We start from the raw sequence: 25,010 nt of genomic DNA on the forward strand, positions 1-25,010 counted from the left end.
TTTTTGGCTGTCTCCAGGGGCCCTGCAGGAGCAATCTGCTTCCTTCAAAGAGTCTGTGGGTTCTCTTGGCTTTCCTGGTCTTGATTTTTGAATGTGTAGGGGTAACTCTGGAATTTTTCTCATCTTTGAATAGAGGATATGAAATTTTCTCTCTATGGTGTAGGGAGAGTTATGGCTCCAGGAAAGAAGAGAAAATGTTTTCTATTTCCCACTTCTCTTCTATCTTGGCAAGAAGGCAGGGATTTCAGCCTGGGCAACAAGTCCATAGAATATCAGATTTCTGAAGGTGAGTCACACAGAACATTGACTGGGTTGAACTCAGGTCTGGACAACCAATAAGTACTGTAAATCTGTTGAAGGATATAGGCTTATTACTTAATTTATTATTGCATATAAATTATGTATATTATTTATAAGTAAATGATAAAATAAAATACATCTTTGATAAAATAAAAGGTATATCTTTGATAAAATAAAATATATTTTTGATAAAATAAAATAAATGTAAATGATAAAATATATCTTTCAACCTAAAATTGCAATATATATAGTTGACCCTTGAACAACACAGGTTTGAACTTACAGGTCCACTCATAAGTGGATTTTTTTCCATAAATGCATTGAAAAAATTTTTGGAGATTTTGACATTTAAAAGAAAACACAAACAAACTGCAAAGCATAAAAATATAGAAAAAAATCAAGAAAAAGTATGTCATAAATGCATAAAATATTTGTAGATAGTAGTCTATTTTATCACTTACTACCACAAAATATACACAAATCTATTATAAAAAGTTAACATTTATCGAAACATACATACACAAACACAGACTGTATATGGTACCATTTGTAGTTGAGAGAAATGTAAACAAATAAAAAGGTGTAGTATTAAATCATAACTTCATAAAATTAACTATAGTGCATACTATACTACTGTAATAATTTTATAGCCACCTCTTGTTGCTATTGTGGTGAGCTCAAGTGTTACAAGTATCCACCTAAAATGCCACCTCATGCTGATCATCTCTTTGTAAGCAGTTTGTCTCTCCAGTAAATTGTGTATCACAGTAAAAAGCTATCTCTCAAGTTTCTTGTTTATTTTTCATCATGTTTAGTACAATATAATACACCTTGAATAACATCATGGGACCCACATGAAGTGTGACTAGTGATGCTGGAAGTACTCCCAAGAAGCAGAGAAAAGTTATGACATTACAAGCAAAAGCTGAGTTACTTGATAAGTACCATAGATTGAGGACGTCAGATGTAGTTGCCCACCATTTCAGATAGGCAATTCATCTTGTAAACAGATGACATAAACTTACAGTATTGATAAATACAATCCAGTACTGCAAATGTATTTTCTCATCCTTATGATTTTCTTAATAACATTTTTTTTCCTATCTTACTTTATTGTAAAAATACAGTAGGTAATATATATAACATAAAAAATATGTATTAATCAACTGTTTATGTTATCGGTAAGCCTTCCAGTCAATAGCAATCTATTAGTAGTTAAGTTTTGGGGGAGTCAAAATTATATACACATTTTTGAATGCACAGGGGATCAGTGACTGTAACCTCTATGTTGTTCAAGAGCCAACTGTATATTTCTTTCTGTTATCTTTCTATAGTGAAATGCCTTTCAGTGGAGAAAATAAATAAGTGTGTATATACACTGGGAAATTTATCTATACACATAGAGAGAAGTGTTTTACTAATGAGATATTCAATAGTACCCAAGTTAACTCTCCATATACTACTTATTGTAATTTTTCCTTGCTTTTTCTACTTCCAGGTGTGTGGGATACATCATGGTTACATAAAAATCCTTTCACTATAGTTCCTACTTCTCTGTCTTCAAAGTGATTCCCTGAAGACTTCCACCATGAAAGTCTAAAGCCTGACCTCTGAACTGTGGATGGAAAATTGAACTCCTTGATGTGATCTCTGCACATCATGCAACCCTAAACCTAAATATTCTCTGTGTGGGAGCCCCCTTATGTTCCTTTTTAGTCTAATACATTTTAAGTGGTCTTAACAAATTCTATTTTGTTTCATTTTATATGATCGACTTTACCTTGTTTTCTTTGACTATTACTTGTTGTCTTATAGGAGATTCTACTGGTCTCAAGGTTTAAACCTCACAATCTTCAGGGGCTGATGGATTTCTCTCTGTTTTCTAAGTTCCCTGGGATATGTTTGATGAGGTTTGGGGGCAGCGAAGCAGAGAAAGGAGAAAGGTGGTATCTATACTACTTCCTTTTTCTCTCCAGCCACAAATTCCAGAGTCTATAAAGAGACCCTGAGAAGCAAGCTCTGTGCAGAGTCACTTCTAAGAAATACCAGGATAAAGTGTAGGTGAGAGAAATTTGTGTGAAAAAAGGGATGAGAAAGAGGAGGAAGGATTGAGAACATTTTCAAGGCAGAAAGGGACCTGTATCTTCTAATTTGGCAAAATAGGAGAGGTAGGTAGGAGATGGGATTGCTCTCCTACCTACCTTGCCTTTTGGATGGAGATTAATACCACAGCCCCGGAGAAAGTGATCCTTAGGAAGCCCAAATGATTGAAAACAACCCTGGAGTATACCAACTGGACAAGTTGGGGTGAAGGAGACCTAGTTATTGTAATATATAGGTAGAGATTGTGGTTGTGAGACTGTTGGGTGATTAACTCATAGATGTTCCTAAATCATCTGTCAGCTAAAATAGCTCTCATTAGGAATGCTTGAAACGTTTCAAAGAACACGTCAGTAGCAATGAGTACACCTAGGACCTAGATCTGGGCTTCAAAATATCATTCTCCACTAAAAGAATCTGGATCTCCTTGCAAAAGTGTCTGATTCCAGGTCCAGGGCATGAAAAGTACAAAGTGAACTTGGAACATTTCTGTGCCCCAAAGCAAGGAAGTGGTCAAAGAATAAAGGGGACATGTTGCAAAGGACTCAGGAGCCTGCTTGAAGAGGCTTCCATTAGCTACATTTGAGACAATTTGAACATCATCTTGACTATTGATAATAATGGCATATAACCTAGATAACAAAATGAAAATCTGTAAGTCCACACTAATATAAGTAAAGAAATGAGGAAATAAATGATGGAGAAGTGAACTCTCTTCCTTATAACAAAATCCCAAAGAATAAAGGTAGAGAAATGATGGACTTAGAAAATCACCATTTTGCAGTCCCTATAGTAATAATTGTTTCAGGTAAAAATAAATGAATTCAAAAATCAGAGTATGATGAAAACTAGGATACTTACTATACATTTTCTCAAAGTGCATCTCTACAATATATTTATTAATTTCAAAAAAAACTTTCTTTACATTGGATAAACCTGGTAGAAATAACCTCGACCATATGATCAAAGTTCACATCACTAATAATGGGACACATAGACATCATGTGCTTCCTGAGAAGGACATAACAACATTTCTATGATATTTCTGTCAGGAATGCATAATCTGAATCTAATCATGAAGGGGTAATCAGACTAACCCAAATCAAAGGATTGTCTACACAATAACTAGTTTGAATTATTCAAATATTGAGATCTTGAAATACAAGAAAGAATGAACTGTTTCAGATTAAAGAAGACCAAACAGACATGACAACCAAAGGTAACTTGTGATTCTGGATTTATCCTTGGACAATGTAAAGCACATTAGTGGGACAACTGGCAAAATCTGCGTAAGTAATTTATCTACAAATTGTTCACAGATTGGATAATAGTTTTGGTATTGGTAATGGTAATGATAGTATATCGGTGTTAATTGTCTGATTTTGGTAATTGCACTGTGATTATTGAAGAGAATATCATGGGTTTTAGAAGCTACAACTGCAGTATGTAAAGCTAAAGAAATATCCTGTCTGAAATTTGCTATCTGGGACCTATATCTTCTAATTTGGTGGAATAGGTAGGAGAGGTAGATAGGAAGAATTTATTTGTTTTAGGAAACAAATTGTATATCTTTGTATATGTGAATGACAAAGAAAGTCTGATAAGATGCTAATACTAGAGGAATATTTGAGATGTACATGGAAATTCTTTATATTATTACAAGTTTCCTGGATGTATAAAATTATTCCAAAATTAAAAGTTACCCCATGTCTTAGTAGGTTTTCTGTTGCTATAGCAGAGTACCACAGACTGGGTAATTTACAAATAATAGAAGTTTATTTAACTCATAGTTCTGGAGACTGGAAAGTCCAAGATCAAGGGGTAGCATCTGATGAGGGCTTTCTTGCTGTGTCATAACATGGTGGAAAACATCATATGGAGAGGAAGGACAGGGGAGGTTTAAAGCATGCATGAGACAGAGAGAAAAGGGAGACTGAACTTCTGAGAGAGCTAACTCACTTCCTCAATAATAGCATTAATCCACTGTGGGTTTTGCCCTCATGGCCTAATCACCTCTTAAAGATCCCACTTCTTAATGTCATCACAATGGCAATTAAAGTCAACAGGAGTTTTAAAGGGGACATTCAAACTATAGCACCCTATAAAGACTTTACAGAAGCAGGTTTAAAAGTATGTGTCAGCTTTGAGGCAAGATAGCTTTGCATGAGTTTGGGCAGAAGAATATGGGGACAGGTCAAGCTTTGGAGCCTTGCTTCCTAGAGAAAATTACATTATATTTATTTTGTAATCAAAAGCCAAATGAGTTTTTAAAAGAATAAAATTTACCCTTCAAGTTTAACAACAACAAAAATATCAGGTTTAACGATGTGAATATAGGATGAAAAAGATTTTGAAATGTAAAAACAGTTAGAAGGTATATCTGTGTTCAAAGGGAGTTTTAACTAATCCTAGAGACCAGATGTATGCATCCTCTTACTGCCATTACTGTGATGTTGTCTGAGGCCTGGAGAGTCAGACAGAGGAATACACAGAATTAAATCAAATGTCATTTAAATATGTATAAGATTTGTCATGGGAACCTACAGCAAGACTCTGAAAGGTGATCAGAATGGAACCAGGCAGTAACTGAATCAGTTAAATTTAATAAAGCATTCAAATTGTCTCATTGAGGATACTGCAGGCTTAAACCAGTTTGAAGAAATAGAAAATGTGTAACTTGAATTCTAGGGGCCATAAAACTGACCTATTTGGAGGGCATGGGCTTGTATTCCCTAGTGGCAGAGTGACTCTACAGGAGAGTTGCTCTTACCTATCGGTAGTCTGTGGAGAGTCAGCCTGGCCAAAGCCTCTGGCCAGTAAGAAACCTGAGCATGCCAAGATAGTCACCACAATTCATTTGAGATGATAAACTTTAACTTGCTTTCTTTAATAAATAAAATTTGTTTTACAAAAGGGAAACATCCATTAATCTTACAGATAATGACTTGAACCTGCAATGTTAATATTTTTCTATTAATTTAACTATAATGGTACACATTTGGATTTAAAGAGAATTGGATGTATTGTAAACATACATCCTTGTGATTCCAAGTTAAAATATGTAGTTTCATAACTTATTTGATTTATGATTCTTAATCTGAAATGCATAAGATATTTTAGTAAGTTTATCATGTTGATTATTTAAGAGGCTTAGAATTCACCGTATTTTAAGTTCAGTATATGGAATTCAGTTAATTATTTAAGTGGGTTCCAAAAAGTTTCCTTGTAGTAACATTTAAAAAATGTGTGGCCAGGCATGGTGACTCATGCCTGTAATTCCAGCACTTTGGGAGGCCGAGGCAGGTGGATCACGAGGTCAGGAGATCGAGACCATCCTGGCTGACACGGTGAAACCCCATCTCTACTAAAAATACAAAAAAATTAGCCTCAAAAATATATTTTAAAATATATTTTAAAAGATAATTTAATCAAATGTATAAATGTAGTAAAAATGTCTAAGGGATCTTAAGTTTATAAAAGAAACCAAGCAAATTGACCTGATCAAAGATGAATGAAATATTTGATTTGAGTTATTGAGGGTAATTGTTAGAATTTGCTATTTTAATAAATAGAATAAAGCTTGTAAACTGAAATTAAAAGCTTAAGGAAAACAATGTCTTTGAGTTGATAATGTTTAATAAATGGGATATTAATTAGAAAAAAAACCTGAATTAAAGCAGCAACTCAAAAACACAAACAAAACATGTTGATACCTACAGTAAATCTCAGATAAATGTATTTGAGAAAATTTACTTTTGAAATGGAAAGCAAAATTATAGACAAACCACAAACAATAGTGAACTAAAATACCCACGAGGATATTTAAAACTATACATTGTATGCCAAATGCTCAAATGAAGTTTGCTATTGGTGAAACAAGCTATACAGTACATGTACAATGTATGTAAATGCATCTTTGTTTTTTCAAACCTAGGTTTTATCCCTAATTAGTTATATTATTGGACATAAACAAGGAAGAAATAAGAGTACAAAACAGATATAATACAGTTGATCATGGTATCCATAGGTTTTGCATCTGTGGATCCAACAGACAATGGGTCAAAAATAGTCAGAAAAAAAAGAAGTAAAAAAAAAATAACAATATGACAATAAAAAATAATACAAATTAAAAAATAATATAGTGTAACTACTATGCTGTAGCATTTACACTGTAGTCAGTATTTGAAGTAATCTAGAGATGATTTAAAGTATATGAGAGGATGTGTGTAGGTTATATGCGAATTTATACACGCCACTTTATATAAGAGACTTGAGCATTCACGAATTTTGGGTCCAAGGGCCCTGGAAGCAATCTTCCATGCAGATACCAAGGGGTGACTACATATCACTATCATTTACAATTGTAGAATTTTGGCAATAGATAAGCTAAATAGAAATCAAGAAAATTGACAACAGGTAAAGACTTTGGTAAAATCCTATATGAAATTAATATGGAACATCTGGAGGAAAATTACTTTTTGGCAGTGAAGTCGCTGCTTTTACATGAAGTAAAAAAAACAGCTTCGCCTTAAGGTAAAATGTATACACTTTTCAGCATGCACTTTAGAAAGGAAAACAAAAAGAGATTGGAATGAAGGGAACATAACGTCTCTTGCATAAGGCTAAACCTAAATTAAAGACAGAAGTAAATTTCTTTAAAAAGAACACAAAATTGGCAAGTGTATTAGAAGGTAGATTCAGCTGTGTGTAAAAGAGACTTCAAATTATAGTAGATCAAACATTTTATATTGTGTCGGACTTACATGCAGTCCAGAGATAGAGGGACCGGGGCTGGTAGGGCTGGCTTTGCCCCCATTAGATTCTCCGGAGACTCAGGCTTATTTTCTTTTGTTGCTCCATAGCTCAAGGATATTGCTATCATCTACATGGTCCAAGTTATCTTGCCAACGTATCCACTTTTGAAGCAGTAGGTCAGAGGTGGGGAGAAAAGGGATACCTCTCCCTTTAATGACTCAACCTAGAAGTGGTATGTGTCACCTATGCTTACCTCCATTGGCCAGAACTTATGGCTACACCAAGCTAGAAGAAAGGCTAAGAAATATAGTCCTTATTTTGGGGGCTCTGTGCCCTAGCAAAATTCTATTGCAATGGAAGAAGATAAGAATGGTTATTGAGGAACAATTAGTAATGTTTGTGACAGTAAGAAAACTGAGATTGAAAAAGGAAGAAAAAAACACACTTGAAGAGAGAAAGTCTCTCTTCATCAAGACTGCTGGACTCTGAGGTCAATATTGCTAAATTTTCCTGTATTAGGCCCTCGATTGGGGGTGGGGAAGAGAAGGGGATTTCTGAAGATTTTGTGGTATTACACAGGCTGTATAAGTAAAAGACTCTTAGAGACAGAATTAGCTTGTGATTCAGCTGAGAAGTGACATCTATTGTGAGAGTCATTTCTAGAAATTTACAACCACCTCTGTCTACAGGAAGCTTGGCCTGCTATACCCACAGTCTGAATGTGGGCTGGGATAAGGTCTGACAACCATGGTGTTGGCTTTGGGTGTGATTCTGAGGAAGAGAAAGAAGAAGAAGTAGGTGATGTATTTTACATGATTAAAATCTTCTGAATGAGACTGACAGGAAATAATGTTTCAGCATAAAAGAATCATTCCTCTGAAATTGAGGAAGGAGTGTCATTTGGAATAATAAAAACAGCGAACATTGAATGTATTTTAGGAATTGTTTAGAGGTTTTGCATGAACTCACTTCATAACAACTATGAATTAGGTAATATTTCTACTTTGTAGATGGGTAAAATAAGGCACAGAGTTATTAACTAATTTGCTCGTAATCACACACATAATACACTATTGAAGCTGGAACTTGAACCTAGGCATTTTGGCTCCAGTATCTGTGCATGTAACTGCCTAACTGCTATCTCAGTAACCTTTTCTTAAGAATGGAGATTGGCAGGGTGCGGTGGCACATGTCTGTAATCCCAGCACTTTGGGAGACTGAGGCGGGCAGATCACAAGGTCAGGAGACCAGTCTGGCCAATATGGTGAAACCTCATGTCTACTAAAAATACAAAAAAGTTAGCTGGGCGTGTTGGCAGGCGCCTGTAGTCCCACCTACTCGGGAGGCTGAGGCAGGAGAATCGCTTGAACCCGGGAGGCAGAGGTTGCAGTGAGCCAAGATTGTGCCACTGCACTCCAGCCTGGGTGACAGAGCGAGACTCCGTCTCAAAAAAAAAAAAAAAAAAGGTAATTACTTCATGTGCATCACTCAGTGTTAGGAAACATGGTTGTCACACTTAAAGCATAGATAAATTAAGAGTTAGCTGGAGGAGTACAAGGGTAAAGGAGTTTAGAGGAAACAATACAGCATTCAGGGCTATAAACTGTATGTCCTGTAGTGAGGAGCATCGAACTAGAGTTGAGGGAGTCCAGATTAACCAGCATAATCAGATGTTTCAGTCATTTTCTATTTCAATGACAAATATGTGCTTAATCTGAACAGGGCACTTTGCCAAGTGCTAGAAAATTTTAGTTTTGTAACTTCTCTATGCCTTGGCTTTTGCATCTGTTAAATGGAAACACCTCTTCTTCCCACAGCCATGTTTCAGTAAGAATAAATGCTTGAAAGTTTTTGGAGAATTTAATCACGGCATTTAAAGTAGTTATTCCAAGTAGTTACATTTGCTTAGTGATAAGAAAAGAATTGCCCATGCAAGAACACCTGTGTTTGATAAATTGCAGAGGACCAGGCAAAAATGTGCCACAATGAAGAGGAGATGAATGGAGAAATGTAGAAGGACATACTTCTACTACAGAGACTGCCAGTTGTTTAATGATTGTTCAATGAGCCCAGAAAGCACGCACAACCTGGCTTCAAGCTTTCTAAGCCCTAATTAAAGTTGTTGATAAAACTTGCCAATTTTCATACGTAGATAACAAACATGAAGCCACCATGATTCCTACCCCATAGGGTTCTGAGTGTTAGGGTCAACTCTCTGGTTTTCTTAAGACTATGGACATGGAAACATCTGGGAGATGACTGACTTGGGGTTGAGGCAGTAGTCCATGATTTAGGGTAGTTTTACTCTGTGCATAGATACAGTCATCCTCAGTAGCCATTGGGGTTTGGTTCTGGATCCCCCTTGGATACCAAATCCTCAGATGATCAAGTTCTTTATAAATTGGTGTATTTGTATATAACCTACACACATCCTCTCATATACTTTAAATCATCTCTAGATTATTTATGCCTAATCCAGTGTAAATGCTATGTAAACAGTTGTTATACTGTATTGTTTAGGGAATAACAAGAAAAAAGAAAAGTCTGTACATGTGCAGTACAGACATACAGATGCAGCCATCCTTTTTTTTTTTTTGAGATGGAGTTTCGCTCTTGTTGCCCAAACTGGAGTGCAATTGCATAATCTTGGCTCACTGCAACCTCCATCTCCCAGGTTAAAGTGATTCTCCTTCCTTAGCCTCCTGAGTAGCTGGGACTACAGGCATGCACAACCACGCATGGCTAATTTCGTATTTTTGGTAGAGACTGGGTTTCTCCATTTTGGTCAGGCTGGTCTTGAACTCCTGACCTCGGGTGATCTACCTGACTTGGCCTCCCAAAGTGCTGGGATTACAGGCATGAGCCACTGTGCCTGACCCAGCCATCCTTTTTTACCTCCAATATTTTAGATCTGGTTGAATCTAATGAAGGCAAAACCCGCAGATATGGAGGGTGGAGAGTGTACAGTTATGTGTGGGAGGTGGCATTGCCAAGAGCTCTAGGATCATTTCACTTGACTTTGATTTCCAGTTCCCGCTATCAGCCATATGGCCTTGAGTAAAGAACATATCCCCTCTAAACTTCAGTTTCCTTGCGAATAAAATACAGGTAAAGAGCCCTTACCTCTTAAGATTATTGGAAGGGTTACAGGAGCATCCAAAGTCATTAGCACAGTGTTGGGCATGCTAAAAATGATAGCTATTATTTTTAATATTACTCATAGGAACCAAGGGTTGATTTCTTGGCACTTGATTCTAACCAGCTACATTATCAGTTCTACATGTGAAGAGTAGATTTTTGCTGTCTATTACCCACTCAGCTATTGGCTACAGTGGGTTTGTGGTAATACCAGATAGTTACATGTCTTCCATGAGCTTTTGCAAAAGTATGATAAATTATCCAAACTTTGGCAAAACCTCTGTACCTAATACAAGACCTAGGGATAGGAATGAGAGTTAGTTAAAACCATTCATAACAATTTTGAAGTTGCTGGCTCATATTGAGGAATAAAGTATCTTGATCCTTCTGAGAAAATTTTGCAAATGTTCTGCTATAATTGTATGTAAATCTGAGATTTGGCACAGCATATTTCCGTTCTGTAAATGTGTCTAAATAAATTGATCCACCTTGTCTAAAGCGGCATGGGTATCGCCCATTATTAGTATTCTTCTGCCGCAGGGTAGTTTTTTTTTTCCCAGCCTAGTGTAATTCTAGGCAGCACGCCATTGTCCCAAATGCATTTATGATTGATTTTCTGCCTAACAACTGACAACTGAACTTTTCAGCAGGAGGTCTGAGCTCGGTCCCCCTTTTTAATGCTTGAGAGTGTAATGTGATCCTGATGGATGGTTTTGAAGAACAACTGGCTTTTGTGATGGAAAAGAAAGTGTAGGACTTGGTTCCCAAACACACACTGACTTCTTCCATGTGGATTATATTACTGTAAAATAGAGAAGAGTAGCGGCAGGGAAGAGGATGTTTGCTTTTATGGCAAAGGTCAGGATTTAATTCTATGATTGTCTTATTGCTTATAATTTAGAGAATTCTGCTCCCACTTGGATTTACTGATTTATGAAAGTTCTTTGTGAAAGTGGTTGCATGATCTGCTTGAGTCCTTGTGTAACTTTAAAACAGGCATGTAAAATTCCATTTTAAAACCTGACTATACCCAGGTATTGACAATCAAAAATTGCTTAGTGGTCAGTTTTGGTGCTTAATGACCAACTTATGTTTTGTTTTATACAGATTAGATTCTAGAGATTTGATTCTAATCTGATCGGCTCCTGAGGATTTCTCCAACAAGCAGTTGGAGTTTGGTATTTGCATCTGAATCATTCCTGAAGGATGGAAACGTCTTGGACAAATCTTCAAGTCAATCAAAGGGATTACCAGGATATTGATCCCAAATATCAAATCCTCAGCTGTTAGTAAAAATGTATGAACTACGGTTCCAAATTACCACAGCTGAGTGACACTTGACTTTGATATTCATAGAGGCTCTTTTTAAGTGGCAGATGAATTCCAGTTGGTTCCACTATTTATAAGTTCACTAGAGTCTGAGTTCCACTTAGTGACAAACCTAGGAGAATGTACACAATGGCAAATTCACATTAACTGGTACTAATGAATGTGCATATCAAAGTCTAACATTCTATTTCCATGTCTTTCTTCAAGTTGCTTCCTTAAATGGAAGTCTGGATGATTCTTTCCATATGTAAATATTTTCTGAATCCACATCAAATTTTACTGTGAAGTTCTCCCCAATTATTTTGATCCCCAATGATCTCTTCTATTTCTCACCTCCTAATGCATTTATGGTCTGCACCATGCAACTCAATTTATAACTGTATTATGTTTCATGTATTTCTCTTATTAATTTGTGTACATTGGCTTTTCCTCCCCCAACCACAGTTTCTTGAGGGCAGGGATGTTATTTTGTATCATCCTTATAACCACTTTCTCTCTTGATAGTGTCTAACTCCATGCCAAACATCCAGAAATTTACTAAACATTTTTATACAATTTGAAACATAACTATTGGAAGCTTCTGAAAAATGTCAATAACTTGAGAGTTTATTTTTAAGGCATTATCAGCAGAGAACTTAATTAAAAATTAACACTTTTGCTGGGTAACATGCATGTTTACATAGGAAAAAGGATGGTACAGATACGGAAATAGAGAAGGATAAAGAATGAATTTCACTTACTTCATATTATTGCCTCCATTTTCCCAGTCTTTTAGAGCCTACGTAGTGGATCACCATAAGCAGTCACACCCCTAGCAGTAGGTGAACCAAGGTAAGAGGTTAAGGTTTTGAACCTATAAGTGTAGAGAAGAGGTTCCATGAAACTGTACTTAGACCTCTGAAGTGAGGCACTCATGGTACTGCTGGTGCCGGTATCTCTGAGGGATCAAGGTGAGACTTGTCTTGAGGGTACCAAAAAAAGGAACTGGATCCTGGAACCAGCAGCCTCTGCCAGGGTGAAAAGCCGTGGCTGAGGAATGCTGACCAGAACAGCAAGCAAACCTGGAGGAACAAGACTTCTCCTCTCCTTCCAGCCTTTCTCTAGAGCCTCTGGTTGGTGGACCCCTTAGGGAGCGGCTGGCAAATAAAGAAATCGTTTTCTGAGTCCTGGCTACAGTATCATAGAGTAGAGCAGAGCAAAGTGAATTTGGAATTGAGAGTTAGCTTAATAACTAGCACACACAGTTAATGGCCTTCCTATCTCATGAGAGAGCAAGGAGGATGGTAAAGGTAGTAGAAACAAACCTGAAACACAAGTAGAAAGCAGACAGCCGCTTCAGCATTTGCCAGAACTGAAAGGCAAAAGGGTGGGGATGGCAGTTACATGGTCTTTTGCTGAGAGCCCATCCTGGCCACACCAGTCATCAGAGGGAGCTTTGAGCTCTGGGTGATGAAATCAAACTTTAGTATTATCTGAAATTTAGCTATTAAGGAGTCCTTTAATAACTACTCAGAATTGACTCCAACAGGGAAACCTAGTCATAAAGAAGTGTCATTATTCATTCATGATGATTTATCTACTTTATCTAGACCCCAGGCACCTGTATTAGAAGAAAGAGTTCATTTTACATGAAAATGAATCGACAGCTTCATTCCTGGGATGCAAGGCTGGTTCAATATATGCAAATCAATAAATGTAATCCACCACATAAACAGAACCAATGACAAAAACCACATGATTATCTCAATAGATGCAGAAAAGGCCTTTGACAAAATTCAACAGCTCCTCATGCTAAAAACTCTCAATAAACTATGCATCAATGGAACATATCTGAAAATAATAAGAGCTGTTTATGACAAACCCACAGCCAATATCATACTGAATGGGCAAAAACCGGAAGCATTCCCTTTGAAACCAGCACAAGACAAGAATGCCTTCTCTCACCACTCCTATTCAACATAGTATTGAAAGTTCTGGCCAGGGCAATCAGGCAAGAGAAAGAAGTAAAGTGTATTCAATTAGGAAAAGAGGAAGTCAAATTGTCCCTGTTTGCAAATGATATGATTGTATATTTAGAAAACCCCATCGTCTCAGCCCCAAATCTCCTTAAGCTGATAAGCAACTTGAGCAAAGTCTCAGGATACAAAATCAATGTGCAAAAATCAGAAACATTCCTATACACCAATAATAGACAAACAGAGAGCCAAATCCTGAGTGAACTCCCATTCACAATTGCTACAAAAAGAATAAAACACCTAGGAATACAACTTACAAGGGATGTGAAGGACGTCTTCAAGGAGAACTATAAACCACTGCTCAAGGAATTGAGAGGACACAAACAAATGAAAAAAATTCCATGCTTATAGATAGGAAAAATCAGTATTGTGAAAATGGCCATACTGCCCAAAGTAATTTATAGATTCAATACTATCCCCATCAAGCTATCATTGACTTTCTTCACAGAATTAGAAAAAGCTACTTTAAATGTCATCTGGAACCAAAAGAGAGCCCACATAGCCAAGACAATCCTAAGCAAAAAGTACAAAGTTGGAGGCATCACGTTACCTGACTTCAAACTATACTACAAGTCTACAGTAAACAAAACAGCATGGCACTGGTACCAAAACAGGTATATAGACCAATAGAACAGAACAGAGGCCTCAGAAATAACACCACACATCTACAGCCATCTGATCTTTGACAAACCTGACAAAAACAAGCAATAGGGAAAGGATTCCCTATTTAATAAATGGTGTTACGAAAACTGGCTAGCCATATGTAGAAAGCTGAGACTGGATCCCTTCCTTACGCCTTATACAAAAATTAACTCAAGATGGATTAAAGACTTAAGCTTAAGACCTAAAACCATAAAAATCCTACAAGAAAACCTAGGCAATACCATTCAGGACATAGGCATGGGCAAAGACTTCATGACTAAAATACCAAAGGCAATGGCAACAAAAACGAAAATTGACAAATGGGATGTAATTAAACTAAAGAGCTTCTGCACAGTAAAAGAAACTATCGTCAGAGTGAACAGGCAACCTACAAAATGGGAGAAAATTTTTGCAATCTATCCATCTGACAAAGGGCTAATATCCAGAATCTACCAGGAACTTAAACAAATTTACAAGAAAAAAAGAACCCCATCAAAAAGTGGGCAAAGGATATGAATAGACACTTAGCAAAACCAGACTTTTATGCAGCCAACAAACATATGAAAAAATGCTCATCATCACTGGTCATTAGAGAAATGCAAATCAAAACCACAATGAGATATCATCTCAGCCAGTTAGAATGGCGATCATTAAAGTCAGGAAACAACAGGTATTGGAGAGGATGTGGAGAAATAGGAACACCTTTACACTGTTGCTGAGGGTGTAAATTAGTTCAACCATTGTGGAAGACAGTGTGGTGATTCCTTAAGGATCTAGAACTAGAAATACCATTTGACCCAGCAATCCTATCACTGGGTATATACCCAAAGGATTATAAATCATTCTACTATAAAGACACATGCACATGTATGTTTATTGTGGCACGGTTCATAGCAAAGACTTGGAACCAACCCAAATGCACACCAATATTAGACTGGATAAAGAAAGTGTGGCACATATACACCATGGAATACTATGCAGCCATGCGAAAGGATGAGTTCATGTTCTTTGCAGGGACATGGATGAAGCTGGAAGCCATCATTCTTACCAAACTAACGGAACAGAAAACCAAATACCGCATGTTCTCACTCATATGTGGGAGCTGAACAATGAGAACACATGGACATGGTTGGGGGACATCACACCCTAGGGCCTGTTGGGGGGTTGGGGGCTGGGAGAGGGATAGTGTTAGGAGAAATACCTAATGTAGATGACGGGTTGATGGGTGGTGCAAACCACCATGACACGTGTATATTTAAGTAACAAACCTGAACATTCTGCACATGTACCCCAGAACTTAAAGTATAATAATAATAATAAAAGAAAATGAATTGACAGTAAAGAAAGCATCATTGTGAATATATATGTAAAATCCAACATGCTACTTGAGATTTTTGCTGGGAATTTTGCAATTAGTGATTTGGGAGCTGCAATTTTTATCACAGGGCCTTGTGCATGCTGAGTACAAAAATTAAAGGGGTTTAGTCGTGGTAGTTCACACCTGTAATTCCAGCACTTTGGAAGGCTGAGGCAGGAGGATTGCTTGAGCATAAGAGTTTGAGACCAGCCTGGGCAAAATGGCAAAACCCTATTTCTACAAAAATTAACAAATTAACCGGGTGTAATGGTGCATGCCTGTGGTCCCAGCTACGTGGGAGGCTGAAGCAGAAGAATGGCTTGAACCCAGGAGGTCCAGGCTGCAGTCAGCCATTCTTGTGCCAGTGCACTCTAGCCTGGGCAACAGATCAAGGTCTTGTCTCTCAAAAAAAAAAAAAAAAAAAAAAAATTAATGAGTGTTCACCGATGACTTGGATTTCTACTGAGCATGCTGCTGCCACCACAGTTGTCTTTCCAGTTAACAAGTTGGAAGTAGAGTCACTTTCTGAAGGATTCCTGGTAAAAATCCCTTAGTAATGAAAGTGTACTCTTCCATTGTGAAAAATCACCCTGAATCTCTCTGTTTTTTAGGGTTGAAATTTTAATATATTAGCCTTTACTCAATTGAGTGGTTGGCATGTATAAAGCACTGTTTTCAATTCCTTTCTTAGATTAGATTATTTAATTTTCACAACTCTAAGAGAAATTTTAAAAAATTATTCTCTATTTTGCAGATAAAAAACTGACACAGTAAACGATCAAGAAGCAGTTTTCAGGGTTGTAACATTTTCAAGAACAAGGAAAGAGATAGAGCCAGGACTTGAACTCAGACCTTAGAGTCCACAGTCTTATATATTAGATCACGCTGCCCCATGGAGCTCTTCACTTCACGTTTCAGTTCTTACTAAGGAAACTGCTACATAAAAGATAGCACTTATATTGCTGAAGTTTACAGTTACTCTTGGAGGATTGTTCAGTTTGTTCGCATTTCAGAATACACTGGCACTCTTCAAGGTTATCTTATATCTAAGAAACAAGAGGAAGAAGAAAGAGAGCAATTGAGTATTTGAACACCTACTATCTAAGCAAGTCCACGTTGGGCATTTTTACACATCCTATAAATTAGATTGCCTCAGATCTATTTTTCAGACACAGACTTGGAGGTCACAGACATGAAGTAACTTGGCCAAATCATTGATTAGTAAGTGACAGAGCTGATATTTGAGTCTATAGATCTTTAACACTCATGCTCTGCCACTATTAATATAATACTTCAGATAATAAAGATCTTAGAGAATAAGTAAGAGGGAAATATTTTGTTTCTATATAGCTTTTAAACCTTGTTTATTATTCATGGCATGAGCCTTAACTACCACACGTAACTATAACCAGAGCCTTCATCTCTCCTCTTTGATATCTTATTCTAATTGGAATCCAGAGGTCATCATTCGTTTTTGCTGTACCTATTAACTTTGGTTTCATTTACAACATTGCCCTATTAGAATTGTGAAGATTATTAACTCGGATTTTCAGATCAGATTTCTTGCAACTCTGCTCAAGGCAACTTTATTTTATCAGTGGAACAATGACGTATTTTCAGGGAGTGGTCATAAATATTGAAGAGTTAGTTCCTAGCTAATTTAAAAGAATAAAGGATAGAGCATCCTTCAGATTTCATTCTGATCTAATTTTGGTTGAGTAAGCTGTTTGCAAAGGTCACAAATGAAAACAGTCATAAAGAGCACCAAGAGGCATATATACAGGTTTGGCTCTGTGTGTGTGTTTGTGTGCATTTTCACATTTGAGAAAAAGTAAATTTAAGCATGAGGGCATTAAAACAACCAGAAAGAGTAAAATGCCGAGCTCTGTTTTGATAGAGCTATACAGTAATTGTTGATAATCCCATCAATCACCTGAAGCTCTGAAAGGTTTCAGGGTTTCTGAATTAACAAAGAAGGAATAAATCTCTCTCTGCTTTATTTTATGGTCACTCATGTTTTCTTATGGTCACAGGCTCTGCAAGTTAGAGATTATACAAGTTTTATAGGTTCACTAACATTATTAACAAGAATATTTTAAAACCTTGATGACTCTGTCCTATCACTTTTTAAAAAATTAAATAGGGTTTATTAAATCCTGAACGATAGAATATCATCTAACTTTAATGTCTCTACCATATTGCTGTGGGACAGCTATTATCAATGCCAATTTAAACGTTTCTTCCATCTGACTTTTCACCCATTTCACTGCTACCTACCTTGTCCAAACACGTCTTTGTGCCTGTATATTTCTCTCTTTCTCTCTCTCTCTCTCTCTCTCTCTCTCTCTCTCTCTGTGTGTGTGTGTGTATGTTTGTGTGTGTGTATTTTAATACAAACATGCTAGCCCATGCTTTCCTTTGCTATAATTAGAAAAGGTAACCCTTCTGGGAGGACAAATTAGATAAAGTTGCTCTTTTCTCCAGTTCCTTTCTCAACTGGGCCCTTTCTGTAAAACCTATTAAACTGTATGCACTTGATTATTAATTGTGAAATATTTATAAGCTCTTAAAATTTATGCCCGAATTAGTAAATGACCTCATAATTGGTCTCTCTGCCTTCAGTTTTTTGGCATTCCAGTGTCTCATACATGCTTCATTATCCTCCATCTTCAAAGAACTTTGCCATCTCACCTCTTCATGGAATGCCATCAGTGTCTCCCTAATACCGGCAGAATGAAGTGTGAGCTCTGCCCTGATGTTCGGGAACTTCCAGAGTCTGGCTCTGTGACTTCCTTTTGCAGCCTTAACTCCCATTCCTCTTCACTGTGGGACCTCCACTCCTGTCAGACTGGCTTATTCAGCATTTTCCAAGCAAGTCTTGTCATTTCTGCCCCTAAAATGGCATCCCATCTATCTGAAACGCATCTCTGCATTTCCTACGTCCATCTTTGAGCAGTGTGCCACAGCATTCTAGCACTAACTTTCCATCAATGTACAACCATCATTTTAATTTCCATTAAGTATACTTGTGATTTTGACAATAATGAAGGATTCCACTAACGCACAGTACATCACTTAAGTCGACATCAACAAAAGGGGACAGATTTGGCAGAATGTTCAAGAACCTTATAAGAACCTGGTCAAGACAGTAACAAGTCTCCTCTGGCAGCAATATCACAGTGAGGTGTGAGTGAGGAATTAGGTGATAACTGTACAAGGTTTATGTTTTCCTTTTCTGAAACATGCTTTAAATAAAAAATAGTGTTTACTTTTTAAGTCCTTCAAGTTTGTTGGTGAAAAATTCCACTATTAGAAAGGGCACCATGAATAAAAAAGAAGTTCACTACTTCTAATATCCAAAACCTTTGTATCTGGGTCAGGCTCAGTGGTTTGCATCTGTAATCCCAGTGCTTTGGGAGGTTGAGGCAGGATGTATGCTGTGGCAACATAGCGATACCCTGTCTCTACAAAAAATACAAAAATTAGCCAGGTGTGGTAAATGCCTGTAGTTCAGCTACTTGGGAGGCTGAAATGAGAGGATTGCTTGAGCCCCCACATTTGAGGCTGCAGTGAGTTATGATCATGCCACTAGTCTCCAGCCTGGGCAATAGAGCAAGACTGTTTCTAATAATAATAATAATAAAAAACAACTTTTGTATCCTTAAAGGACCAGATGAAAGCTTGCCCTGATTTCCTTTGCCTATGACAATATCTCCCTCCCCTAAGCACTGATACCATGAATCCTCTGCATTACTCTGGAGCAGACAATGTCACTGCTCTGCCCGTGTCTCTCGACCTAGCTTAGGATTCACTTCCCTTGCACTTCCTGCAAATTTTTGTCTGAGGTTGTCCTCCCATGTGGGTGCCTCTCTGGTCCGTACACACGAGTGGGTTGGAAGTGTATGGGGATTAATGTCCCAGGAGCTACCTGCAACATATAGGGCATAGGAGGTGATAAATAGTGCACTCGTTGATCCTGCAGTGGGATAACCTTCAGGTGTGTTCCACTGTCTCTCAGAGGGTCTCCAGTACATTGAGCTCGTTATTCATTTTGGAGACTTGCTTAATAGCACACCCTATTGGCTTTCCTCCCTTCCCCATCTTGCTATTCCACTTCATCTTAGCACTTTCTAGAATCATCTAAATAAGCTATTTGCACCAAGATTCTGGTCTCTGATACCCTCATTAGTATTATACTCTGTTCCTTTTTACTTTTTTTCTTATGTTTTTTGTCTCCTTGAGGGTTATTCCAATCCCACCTCTACAACATTCATCCTTAATATAGCACCAGGGACACAGTAGTTGATTAAGGCAGATTTATTGATCAAATAAATGCTGTGGAATGAAGAAAACCCTGGTGGATTTTTTTCCAGGAATTGATTCCATTGGGATTTTGAATAAAAGTGGAATTTTATTTCTAAAGTATAGCAAAAATATTAAATGATTTGATAGATTCTTTTTTTGTCATACCTGACTGCAAGCTCCACAGCTTATTATCCATATCACTTTGATTCAAGTGATGTTATTAACTCTTTTCCTATTTATGTATTCCATCCTGCTTCCTGCCTCAGGCAGAAATCAGCACCAGAATTAATGGGGCCAGTGTATGGTGGGGAGACTCCAGGTGTCCTCAGCCCCGTGGGCTGTAGTCTGACAGTCTGGAGAACCCTCGGACAGGGAGCCAGCACTTTTGTCTTCCAGAACATCATTATGCACATTACATCATCACTGGTTCCCGGCAGCATCTAGAAAATCTGATTAGAAACTTATCCAAGGCAGGTATTTTTCCACTGAATTTCAAGTCCATCTCTTTTGTGATAGCAGAGATTTGACTGGGAGAGGTTTAGGGAGGACAAGTTGCTCGATTGCCCTTTTATAGTGCAGAGGAGTGCAGTTGAGGAAAAAAAAACTGCCTTGGAGCTGTGCTTCGTTAGTTCTTTTATGAATATTAGATCTTTGGGCGATTGTAAAATTCGCATTTACTTACTTTGTGTTCCTTTTATGAACCCCAGTAAGGGAGTGAAATTATAAGATTTTGTTATTACTTCTTTGGGTAAGGCAATACCAATCAGTCCCATCAGTCTTCCAGAGGCAATCGAAATGATGAATGTTTACTTTCCATATGGCATTTTGGTGTGTCTTGGGTTCATTACAGTATCATGTAGTCATTCCACCATTTTTAGTGTGCTTGTTCATCAGAGTTCTCAAGTTTGAAATTGTGCAAAGAACAGTTCTCACCTGAGGTAGACTTTTCTTTCCACACCCCCTCTCTCCTCTTCTCTCTCTCAATCCATTCATCTTCTTTTAGGATCAGTTTCTCTTACAGGAGGGTGGATATTTTACTCATAGGAGTAAAACTTGAAATGTTTTCTTAATATATTTTTGATGAGATCATTTCAAGTGTCCAGCACAATGGTATCTATAATATAGAAGGCTCTCAACAAATACCTGCTGAATAAATTAATCACATGGGGAATGGATCCTGGCAACTATGTGCTCAGATACTTACGTTTACATAACTGTGTCTTTCAAGTACACCTATCTTTTGGACGCTACAGTGCTACAACTGCATTTACTAGCAAAGATTGAGATGGTTACATTTGAATTTGGAAATCCGAGACTGCAGATCTGAGTTTATAATCAGATACGAAAGACCTAGAGGAACTGCTTGTTTTCAGATATGCCCTAAGAAAAAAATTATACATTAGATAGAAATCAGGAAAGCTGTGTTTTAGTCCTGGTTCTGCCACTAAAAGTCAATGATTGCCTATGCTTCGGGGAGCTTCTTTTCCTCATTTATTAAATGTCGTTAGTGTCAACAACATGTACTGCACTGTTTTCCCTCAAAGAATCAATGACTTCATGATCTTCTCTAAAGAACAAGAGACATGCTTTTGAAATCCTCTTCATGAAAAATGTCCAATATTGTTTAAACAAAAGGAAGTTATTAATATGTGGTTGCCAGGGTAGCTCTGAGTTGTTCTTCCACTTGAACCTGCAGGCCTTTCCAGTCACCTGCATTAGAAGAATGTGGTTTCTACTCTTGCACTCTTTGCTAATTATATTGAGAAGCCGAGAAAGAGAGAAGAGTAGAAATTCTGTTTCCTGAAATATTTCTTGAGGGGAAAGAGGAAATTAACTTGTTCTGATGTTTTGTTGTCAGGGAAACATTACTTAATGTCTTTATCACACACCTGATTACTTGTTTTTTATTTTTATTATTTTTTTCAGCTCCATAGTTCTGTTTCAGATACTCAAAATGCAATTTCCAGATGGTTGCCTTCTCTAAGGTATGATGCTTCTTTCCATAAGTAATCTTTACCTCCTTTCTTCCCACATTCAATATGTTTCTTATATGCTTGGCCTGTAAATTGTTTTCTTTTACATTTCAAATGTAATAGCTGATGGTTTTGATTTGCTTTCACTAGTAACTGACACTTGTGAAGAGCGTTTTATTTCTGTAACCCAAGTGCTGCCACTTTCTTGGTAGAAATCAGCTTCAAAAGATCAACAGGTGTTAATTTCATCAGTCAATGTTAGGTCTGTGCCAATGATAAATCCAGTATAATTTTTCTCAGATTTTATTCAATTATGACTCTTCTGCATCCCTTGATCCATCCCTTTTTGTATAAATTGGGTTGACGGGGAGACAACTATTGCTACTGCTCCACGCCAGAAAATGGGTACATTTCCTTCCATTGACTGATGCTACTCATAGCTCTGAAGTCAGCATATTTAATGTTTTCTTGAAGAATTAAAGGAAGGAATTTGCTCAGCATGGTAGGTGATGTTTATTGTAGTCTTCCAAAGAGCACCTGCCACTGAAATGAAGGTAGGAATTGGAATTAAGTGTAATTGGCCTCACATTATGAGGCTATTTCCAAGCAATCTTATGCTCTCAAACTCTGATTTTTTCATAGAAAAATTCCATAGACCTACAGTGCACCACTGTCACAATAACAGCCATCTCTGCCAATACCACAACTTCTACCATTTCAATTCGTCTGCCATCATCTGACATAATATAATTACCACCCACTCATCCATCACCTTACAATCGTAACATCACTTTACGTACTTTTGGAGTATTATGACTAAAACTTTTTAATGAAACTATTTAAAATGATAACATATATTAAATGATTGTGATGTATCATACTGTTTTGTATATGTATTAACTCGTTTAATCTTTACAACAATTTTATGAACTAAGTAATATTATTAACTATATTTTACATATATAAAAATTGAGGGAAAGTGATATCACTAAGATGGCAGAATAGAAGGTAACGTGCTCATATTCCCCCACAACAACAACTGCACCCATCCACAGTGAAAAGTCTCTCTGTGGGAGCCTTAGGGTTCAGGTCTGCGAAAACCCAGTGGAGCTAAAAGGGTTATTTTGAGAGTGCAAACTGACACTCAGGTGGCTGATCTACCCCACCAAACTTGCTCCTGGGTTCAAGACTGGAAATGGCCAAGTCTCCCAAGGCACGTGGCTACTTGCCCCCAGTGCATTGGTGGAAAGGCTTGTCTGCCCACTAACATTGGTCTTGAAGTGTACCTGAAAGTTCCCCTACTGTGCTTCTCCAGTCTTCCTCAGTTAATGTTACAGCTCACAGCTGTTTGCACAAAGATCCAGAGAGAGAGATGTGCACAAATCTCACAGTCTGGCAGTCTGAGCCTCCCTCATGGGCTTGCAAAACCATCCCACAGCAATCCTGAGGAAGCCCAGTCTCAGCTATGGTCCCTCTCACTGCAGTTGGGGATCTATCCCATCTGTACTGAGAACTGCTGGGAGATACATATCTGTCTGGGCCAATGAGATAGGCTCTTCAGCCTCCATCCCACAGCAGATCCTGAAAGTGAGAAGTCTCAGCTCCAGCCTCTTCTGCTGCACTCATTATCCCATGTGGGCAGCATCTTCCTGGGTGACAGACACACCTCTGAACCAACAGAACCAGCATATCAAGACTTCATAACACAGGAGATCCTGAGAGCACCCAGTCTCAGCGTCAGATCCTCTTGCTGCAGTCAGGGAACTATTTCAGATGTATAAGATCCTCCTGGGAGATGCATGTCCTCTGAGTCAACAAGACTGGCTCTCCAGCTTCTGTTCCAGAGTAGGTCTTGAGAGGACTTAGTCTTAGCTCCAGCCCCTCCTCTTGCAGTTGAAGAACTACCCTACTTGTGCAAGAATCTGATGGGTCATGCACACCCACCTGAGCTAATGAAATATGCCCACCAGCTTTCTTCTCACAGAAAATTCCAAAGGCACCCAGTCTCAATCTCCTGTCAATGTAGTTGGGGATCCATTCCACCTGTACAGAGATCTGCTGAGAGGCATGCCCATCTGGGCCACTGGGACATTTTTCTGGACTCAGTTCCCTTGTCAGCATTCCCATACATCCCCAGTATACTTCTTGGGTCTCCTCCAGGTAAATCTGGGCTGTAAAGCCATGTTAGCCTCAGAGCCCTTGCAGAAAACCTGGTCTTAGAACATCCTCTAGTGCTGAGATGACTGCAGTGGTCACAGGCTCTGGGAACATAATAGCCAATTGGCTTAAAATCCCTGGAAGGCCTTCTGAAGGACAGGCTCAAATAAAGCCAGACTGTGAAGACTAAAGGATACACTTAATCCCTCAATGTACAGGCATTATCACACTTCCACAAGCATCAAGAATATTCAGGAAAATACGACCTCACCAAATGGATAAGATAAGACACCAGAGACTGACTATAAAAGGGTGGAGATGTGTGATCTCTCAAAGAATTAAAAAGAGCTGCTTTAAAGAAGCTCAATGAACTTCATTAAAACACAGAGAATCAATTCATAAATCTTTCAGATAAATTTAACAGAGGGATTGAAATAATTTTAAGGAAAATCAAACAGAATTCCTGGACCTAAAAAATATAGAGAATGAAATTAAAAATGCCACAGAGGGCACCAACAGCAGAACTGATCAAACAGAAGAAAGAATCAGTGAATTCAAAGATCAGTGAATTCAAAGACAGAATATTTGAAAGTACACAGACAGCGGGGGAAAAAAGAATGAAAAGAAATAAAATCTTTTGGGATCTATGGGGCAACATGAAAAGAGGAAGTATTCAGGATATTGGAGTCAAATAGAGAATTTAGAAGACAAAAGGGTAGAAAGATTACTCAGAGAAATAAGAAGAGAAAATGTTCAAAACCTGGAAAAAATGTAAATATTTAGGTATAGGAAAGTAAATGTCTCCAATCAAATTCAACCTAAATAAGAATACTCCAAGACATATTATAATTAAACTTGTGAAGGTCAAAGACCAAAAGAGGAATCTGAAAACAGTGAGAGAAAAGAAGCAAGTAACTTATAAGGGAGATCCAATACACC

General features: G+C 37.7%; 1 long non-coding RNA gene across 1 annotated transcript; it reads left to right on the forward strand.

The window, feature by feature from the left end:
* Positions 1–228: 228 nt before the first annotated feature.
* Positions 229–2,041, forward strand: LOC112624219. The gene is made up of 2 exons (XR_003119367.1): positions 229–286; positions 1,799–2,041. It is a non-coding gene; the product is annotated as an uncharacterized LOC112624219 (long non-coding RNA).
* The last annotated feature ends 22,969 nt before the right edge of the window (positions 2,042–25,010 follow it).

Source organism: Theropithecus gelada, chromosome 5, assembly GCF_003255815.1.
Source record: "Theropithecus gelada isolate Dixy chromosome 5, Tgel_1.0, whole genome shotgun sequence".
Classification (NCBI taxonomy): Eukaryota; Metazoa; Chordata; class Mammalia; order Primates; family Cercopithecidae; genus Theropithecus; species Theropithecus gelada.